Raw genomic sequence first — 8,331 nt, 5'->3', positions numbered from 1 at the left:
TCAAACATGGTGGACCTGATAACTTATGTACCCCGGTCCTGATAGCTTGGTCGGCGAGGGTGGGGGTGGGGCAAGTCGCTGAAACATGCCATGGTCACTTCTGTGCAAATAACATGATAACTCAAACATGGCGGACCTGATAACTTATGTACCCCGGTCCTGATAAGTTGGTCGGTGAGGATGGGGGTGGGGCAAGTCGCTGAAACATGCCACGGTAACTTCTGTGCAAATAACATGATAACTCATACATGATAGACTTGATAACTTTGTCGGAGGGGTCGGGGTGGGGGTGTCGTTGAAATATACGACGGTAACTTCTATGCAAATAACATGATAACTCACACATCGTAAACATGATAAATTATGTACCAGTCCTGGTAACTTTGTCGGAGGGGCCGGAGTGGGGGAGTTGTTGAAACATACCACGATAAATTCTATGCAAATAATATGATAACTCACACATCATAGACATTAAATTATGTATCCAGTCCTGGTAACTTTGTCGGTGGGGTTGGGGTTGGGGGGAGTCGTTGAAACATACCACGGTAACTTCTATGCAAATAACATGATAAGTCACACATCGTAGAAATAATAAATTATGTACCCAATCCTGATATCTTTATCGGCGGGGTAGGGTGGGAGGAGTTGTTGAATCATACCACGATAACTCTTTATGCAAATAACATGATAACTCACACATCGTAAACATGATAAATTATGTACCAGTCCTGGTAACTTTGTCGGAGGGGCCGGAGTGGGGGAGTTGTTGAAACATACCACGATAAATTCTATGCAAATAATATGATAACTCACACATCATAGACATTAAATTATGTACCCAGTCCTGGTAACTTTGTCGGTGGGGTTGGGGTTGGGGGGAGTCGTTGAAACATACCACGGTAACTTCTATGCAAATAACATGATAAGTCACACATCGTAGAAATGATAAATTATGTACCCAATCCTGATATCTTTATCGGCGGGGTAGGGTGGGAGGAGTTGTTGAATCATACCACGATAACTCTTTATGCAAATAACATGATAACTCACACATCGCAGACTTGATAATTAATGTACCCGACCCTGGTAAATGTGGCAACTGTGGCGAGGGGTGGGGGCAACCCCGGTAATTTATATGTAAATAGCTTGTTAATAGACACATACTAAGCTGATAACTCACATATAAACGCCATTATAATTTTTGATTTTTTTGTTGAAAAATACACACCAGGTAATTTCTATGTATAAAGCATGATAGTGTATACATCACAGATTTGATAAGTAATATCTTACGTTTTAAACACCATGGTATCTTTCATCCAAATGGAAAAAGTCATTTTAACATTTTCATCGGTAATTTATGTGTTAAATTACCATACTTCCTCATGCCTTAACCTTCTTGTACTGTAGTTATCAGCCTTATCATGGTATAGTTATCATGTTTCTCATACCATAGTTATCACGCTGGTCATGCCAAAGTTACCAAGCCAAACTTTATTTTTTTTCTGATATGGCAGACATAAGAAAGGTTCAAATAACATTGTTTATCTATAATAGACAACAACAAAAGGTGGCTTAGTTGGTTTTTAGGATCAATAGGTATTGCATAGACCTAGGTTCGAATCCTCTTTCAAGCACTTTTATTTTATTTTCATATTATGCGGTGAAAAACCAGAAAAAACCACTAGCGGCTTACCACACTTTTTGAGAGAAGGAAAAAAATCAGTGGAAAGCGAGCGTGGGAAGATAGCGATCACGTAGGAACTAGTTGTGCGGATCTGTCGCTAACGACCAGTCGACTGGTCGTTAGCACAGTCCTTTTTGTTTTGCCTTTTTAGGGAGGTTGTGGTTTGCACTTAAATAGTCTATTTTCGACCTTCGACTTCCTGCTAAGGCGCTAGGCCTTGTTGAACTCAACTATGGGCCTAATGGGCCCTGTTCGTTCTATACACTTGGAATGGACCTTTCTTGCCATCACCATAGATCGAGGAAGCGACGCTTGCATGCCTTCTACGGCTGCTCCTCCTCTACATCCTTGCCGACAGTGGCCACCGTTACACTGCATTCCTCCTTGCGTCCTCTCCCACCTCCGTGCCACTCCACAATCACCGATCCACCCGCTCGCCTCCTTGCGCAGCCTGCTCCTCCCACCCTACTTCTCGCTTGCCCTCTGTCTCCGCCTCCTCGTCCTACTCTCCTTCACCTTCCTCCTCTGATCTTCCATGTCAAATTGATGTGGAAAAGGTTTCTTCAAGATGGAAACATAAGGATGAAAAATTAAGCGAATGCATAGCACCAGCTGAACATTGACTCTTCTCTTCTTGATATAAATCAAAATTGTTGTTCATGTTGTGCTTACTATTAAGATGCGCAGACCACAAGGAGAAACATATAATTGCAAGATAGATGTTTGGTTTAGTCCCACATTGGTTGTTGGAGGAGGCAGCGCATGATTAATAAGGGTGGGGTGTCCCCTCCTATGAGGTTAGTTTTTTTAGGGAGGTCCCAAGGTCTTTCCTAAGTTATGTTGCTCTCCAGTTGGGCCTAGTTGGTGGGCCGAGACGCCCGTGTAGTGGGCCCATGACGCATGTGGATTGGAAACTCTGGTTAGCGAACCCAAAAATCATACACATATAATATTATAATACAACTAACCCAACAATGTACATCTATGCTGGAATAGTGAAATGCATATTCGTGAACTGCCATGATAAGAACATAAAGTACATATATATATAGCTTAGTTGGAGTTCATGTGCTTCACTGTTGCCCCACTCTATAGTGTCCTGAGAAGAGGCAGAGCCAACCCGCTGTTGGAGCTTGGGAAGGAACATTTGTGATGAGGCCAAGGCGAGTTTTCCTAAGAAATATCAATGGCACTCACTAGGAAGTCAATGTTGCCTAGAGGGGGGTTCACTTGCGGAGACTGCAGAACTGCTTGGAACCGCCGGAGGTGGTCGAAATCACTATCTTGACCCTTTTGACAACGATTATCATGATCTGGCCCCGATTTCAAAAAAACATGATCTGACCTTTTTCCTACCATCGTCGTCCTTGGTGGTAGGGTATTACTGCCTACCGTCATGGGCCCTGGTGGTAGGTACCTAGTCAACGGAAACGACGCCAGCCATCAGGTCCTGGTGGCATGGATAAGTGGCTAGCGCCACGGTCCTTCGCGGTACGCAGTTATACCCTACCTCCAGGATTAATGGCGGTAGGCCCCTAAGAGTTAAGTGGCCAACGTGGCGTCTGGTGGAGCATGCACCCACACCCATTCTCTCGAGTTCGTCTTCTCCGTTCGTCCCCAAATAGAGAGGAGACTCCTCTCTCTCCTCCCCTCCACTCCCCCCTTGGATCTCCTCCATTAGGGACCGTTTGTCGGATCCTGGAAGCAAAACTGACAGGAAGGTAAGCTCTTTCAATACCACAAAATAGTTTTTGTCAAATCCTTATAGTTTTGACGCATTAATTTGGCACTAGCTGGAACCTAGTTTATCAAGTTGCTTGATTTTTTAATTTTAATTTTTTATAACGGATACGAGGTAGCAATAGAGTGTGTGGATGAATGTATGGGTAGATTTTATGGATATATTACAGTAGTTAATAATTTCCCTTTGTATGGGTGAACAAATTGTATGGATATGTTGGATTTGGTTATTTTCTTCAATGTGTGAATGTCATTTGAGGAAAAAATTATATGCATATTGCAATCAGTGGATGAATGCATATGTATTGATACATGTAGATTGCATTGTGTTTGCAGTGTGTATTCATGAACAAGTTTTTTTGTTGTATATGTATGGATACATGGAAATTTGATGAATTGTTATATGTGTATGCACAGAGATATGTATATGATATTTATGCATAATATGGTGTGAATTGGTGCACATAGTTTGTATTTTTCATATGTTTGCAATGTATATGAGCATATATATTTGAATTCATATGTACGAATGAAATATGGATGTTGTGAAATAATTCATTATAAATGTCATTTGCTGAGGCTCCTCACGCTGGCCATTATTATGTTGGGCTTGACTCTGCTTTCGACAAAGGGCATCCTGGATGTTTTATCGAGAATGGACAGGTAACAAGCTTTAGCACCATCGTATTCATCTTATATATTGTCTTTTAAATTTTAAGGTTCTGACATATTTGTGTAATTATGACAGATGCTGCCAATACTGAGAATAAGGGGTCACACCAAGACATGCCAGTTGGCATACTACGAGCGGCTTGAGCCTTATTTGGAGAGAGTTGGCCTCCTGCCAGTTGTTCTTCAGTTCAAGCATGTACCACTGGTGGTGAACCATGCTACTGACAAAGCTCTGTTGCATCATTGGCAGCCAGGGACACACTGTTTCCACCTTCCCAGTGGGGAGATGACGATCACCCTAGGGGACTTCATGGTGATCACTGGTCTTCCGCTCCACAGCGAGTCTCTCACTGGACGAGTGTGCAACAAGTTCGGGCATGAGAGGGTTACCAGTCTCATAAGTGGTTGCTCCCCCTCTCTTACTCTTAGGAAAAAGACAAACAACCGGACATCCACTGTCCCATTCAAGTGGCTCCGTGAGAACAGGTCGGGATGCCCGCAAGGTGCCGAAGATGAGACGTGGGGCAGTATGCGTGAGCGTACCTGTGGTATCTCCCATCTCATGTACTTTTTGCACTCTGCTCCGATGACATTGCGTCGTGGATGTATCTTGACTTCCTGACTGACTGGGACTGGAAGTAAAGCTAGGGGTTTGCTGGTCTCACCTACTTGTACTCTCAGGTAACAAGTTACTTCAATAGTTATTTATTGATATATGTATGTTTTTATGAATTGTCCGAAGCTAATCAATAGTTATTCATGAATTGGTTTTTGTTGGTAGCTCGATGAGGCGTGTATGAAAACCAGTGGCCGGTGATCTTGAGAACAAGACTACACTCCCAAGAAAGTGCATCTCGTTTCATGAATGAGGTCATGTTGTAACACTCAGTTTACTTTACTGAATTAGGTAAAGTAGCTGCAGAAACAGAGAATTTTTTTAGAAATCGTTTGGAATGAGCAGTTTAGTCACACAGTTTTAAACCGTCCAAATAACTTCTATTTACAAGAAAATTGGTCACAATCTCACTTGTGGAACCCCACATGTTGAGGTGTCAAATAACCTCGTTGGAGTAGTTGGATGATGCAGTTGGCGAGAAGGGGTTGTACTAGTTGGATGATGCAATTAGTCAGAGGGGGGCAGGCGGCAATGAACTTTAATGGGGAGGTTAGCCCCTATGTTAGGAATGCTAGGGGGTGACATAAGGTGATCCTCTCTCCCAACAGGACATATTTAGGGGATAGCTCCTAGGGTAGTACCTGGAGGCTTCACTCATCTGCAATACGCAATTGATACTTTGATCTTCTTCTGGAACTCCTCGGTGGCTATCGTGAACTTAAAGTTCCTTCTATTGTTCTTCGTGTTGGGAAACGTAGCATGCAATTTCAAAAAAATTCCTACGCTCACAGAAGATCTATCTAGAAGATGCATAGAAACGAGAGGGGGAGAGTGTGTCCACGTACCCTCGTAGATCAAAAGCAGAAGCGTTTGTTAACGCGGTTGATGTAGTCGAACTTCTTCTCGTTCCGACCGATCAAGCACCGAACGTATGGCACCTCCGAGTTCTACACATGTTCAGCTCGATGACGTCCCTCGAACTGTTGGTCCAGCAAAGTGTCGAGGGAGAGTTGCATCAGCATGATGGTATGGTGACAGTGATGGTGAAGTGATCAGCGCAGGGCTTTGCCTAAGCACTACGTGAATATAACCGGATGCGTAAATTGTGGAGGGGGGCGCCGCACACGGCTAGGAATAGTTGATGTGTGTTCTAGGCGCCCCCTCCTCACGTATATAAAGGAGGGAGGGGAGGGATTCAACCTCCCCCCTTTCCTTTTTACCGGAAGGGGTAGAAGGGAAGAGATGGGGGAGAAGGAAAGAGGGGGGGGGGGCGCCCCCTCCTCCTAATCCTATTTGGCCTCCTTCCTTTGGGGGGGGGGGCGTGCCACCCCTTGTGGGATGGTGTGCTCCCCTCCTATGGCCCATATGTTCCCCCGGGGGGTTTGGTAACCACCCTTGTACTCTGATATGTACCCGATACATTCAGGAACACTTCCGGTGTCCGAATACTACCATCCAATATATCAATCTTTACCTCTCGACCATTTCGAGACTCCCTGTCACTTCCTGATCTCATATGGACTCCGAACAACATTCGGTCACAAAAATCACATAACTCATATAATACAAATCATCATCGAACGTTAAGCATGCAGACCCAACGGGTTCAAGAACCATGAAATTGAAAAAACATTTGAAATAAATTCTGAAAAGGTTCCAAGTTGTCATGGTATCATCATTTCACCCACATAGCATGTGCGAGAAAGTAGAGAGGGTTACGGCAAAAACTGGATGCATTTCGTGTACAAAATGGACAATCTCTTTCGAAGTATCAGGGTTTCATACGGAAACTCGTCTGTTACAAAGGGATTTCATTTTTTTGAACTTATTTGAACTCCCTTGTTTTTCTGTGTTCAAAGTGCATCATTCAAAGCCACATCATCAATTTACAACCCTTTCTGACTACATTTGTTATTTTTCATGCATTTACTGATTATTTTGAGCTACAAGACCATGAAATTGAAAAGCATTTGAAATGTACTCTGAAAAGGTTCCAAATTGGCATGGTATCATCATTTCACCCACATAGCATGTGCGAGAAAGTAGCGAGGGTTACGGCAAAAACTGGATGCACTTCGTGTACAAAACGGACAATCTCTTTCGAAGTATCAGGGTTTCATACGGAAACTCGTCTGTTACAAAGGGATTTCATTTTTTTGAACTTATTTGAACTCCCTTATTTTTCTATGTTCAAAATGCACCATTCAAAGCCACATCATCAATTTACAACCCTTTCTGACTACATTTGTTATTTTTCATGCATTTACTGATTATTTTGAGCTATAAGACCATGCAATTGAAAAGCATTTGAAATGAACTTTGAAAAGGTTCCAAGTTGGCATGGTATCATCATTTCACTCACATAGCATGTGCAAGAAAGTAGAGAGGGTTACGGCAAAAACTGGATGCACTTCGTGTACAAAATGAACAATCTCTTTTGAAGTATCAGTGTTTCATACGGAAACTCGTCTGTTACAAAGGGATTTCATTTTTTTAACTTATTTGAACTCCATTGTTATTTTGTGTTCAAAATGCACCATTCAAAGCCACATCATCAATTTACAACCCTTTCTGACTTCATTTGGTATTTTCATGCATTTACTAATTATTTTGAGCTATAAGACCATGAAGTTGAAAAGCATTTGAAATGAACTCTGAAAAGGTTCCAAGTTGGCATGGTATCATCATTTCACCCACATAGCATGTGCGAGAGAGTAGAGAGGGTTACGGCAAAAACTGGATGCACTTCGTGTACAAAACGGACAATCTCTTTCGAAGTATCAGGGTTTAATACGGAAACTCGTCTGTTACAAAGGGATTTCTTTTTTTTGAACTTATTTGAACTCCTTTGTTTTTTTGTGTTCAAAATGCACCTTTCAAAGCCACATCATCAATTTACAACCCTTTCTGACTACATTTGTTATTTTTCATGCATTTACTGATTATTTTGAGCTATAAGACCATGAAATTGAAAAGCATTTGAAATGAACTTTGAAAAGGTTCCAAGTTGGCATGGTATCATTATTTCACCCACATAGCATGTACGAGAAAGTAGAGAGGGTTACGGCAAAAACTGGATGCACTTCGTGTACAAAACGGACAATCGCTTTCGAAGTACTAGGGTTTCATACGGAAACTCGTCTGTTACAAAGGGATTTCATTTTTTATGAACTTATTTGAACTCCCTTGTTTTTGTGTGTTTAAAATGCACCATTCAAAGCCACATCATCAATTTAAAACCCTTTCTGACTTCATTTGTTATTTTTCATGCATTTACTGATTATTTTGAGCTATAAGACCATGAAATTGAAAAGCATTTGAAATGAACTCTGAAAAGGTTCCAAGTTGGCATGGTATCATCATTTCACCCACATAGCATGTGCGAAAAAGTAGAGAGGGTTACGGCACAAACTGGATGCACTTCGTGTACAAAACGGACAATCTCATTCAAAGTATTAGGGTTTCATACGGAAACTTGTCTGTTACAAAGGGATTTCATTTTTTGGAACTTATTTGAACTTCCTTGTTTTTCTGTGTTCAAAATGCACCATTCAAAGTCATGTCATCAATTTACAGCCCTTTCTGACTACATTTGTTATTTTTCATGCATTTACTG

This window comes from Triticum dicoccoides, chromosome 4A, assembly GCF_002162155.2.
Source record: "Triticum dicoccoides isolate Atlit2015 ecotype Zavitan chromosome 4A, WEW_v2.0, whole genome shotgun sequence".
NCBI lineage: Eukaryota > Viridiplantae > Streptophyta > Magnoliopsida > Poales > Poaceae > Triticum > Triticum dicoccoides.
The sequence above is the reverse complement of the archived record's forward strand: the minus strand, read 5'-3'. Positions refer to the sequence as shown.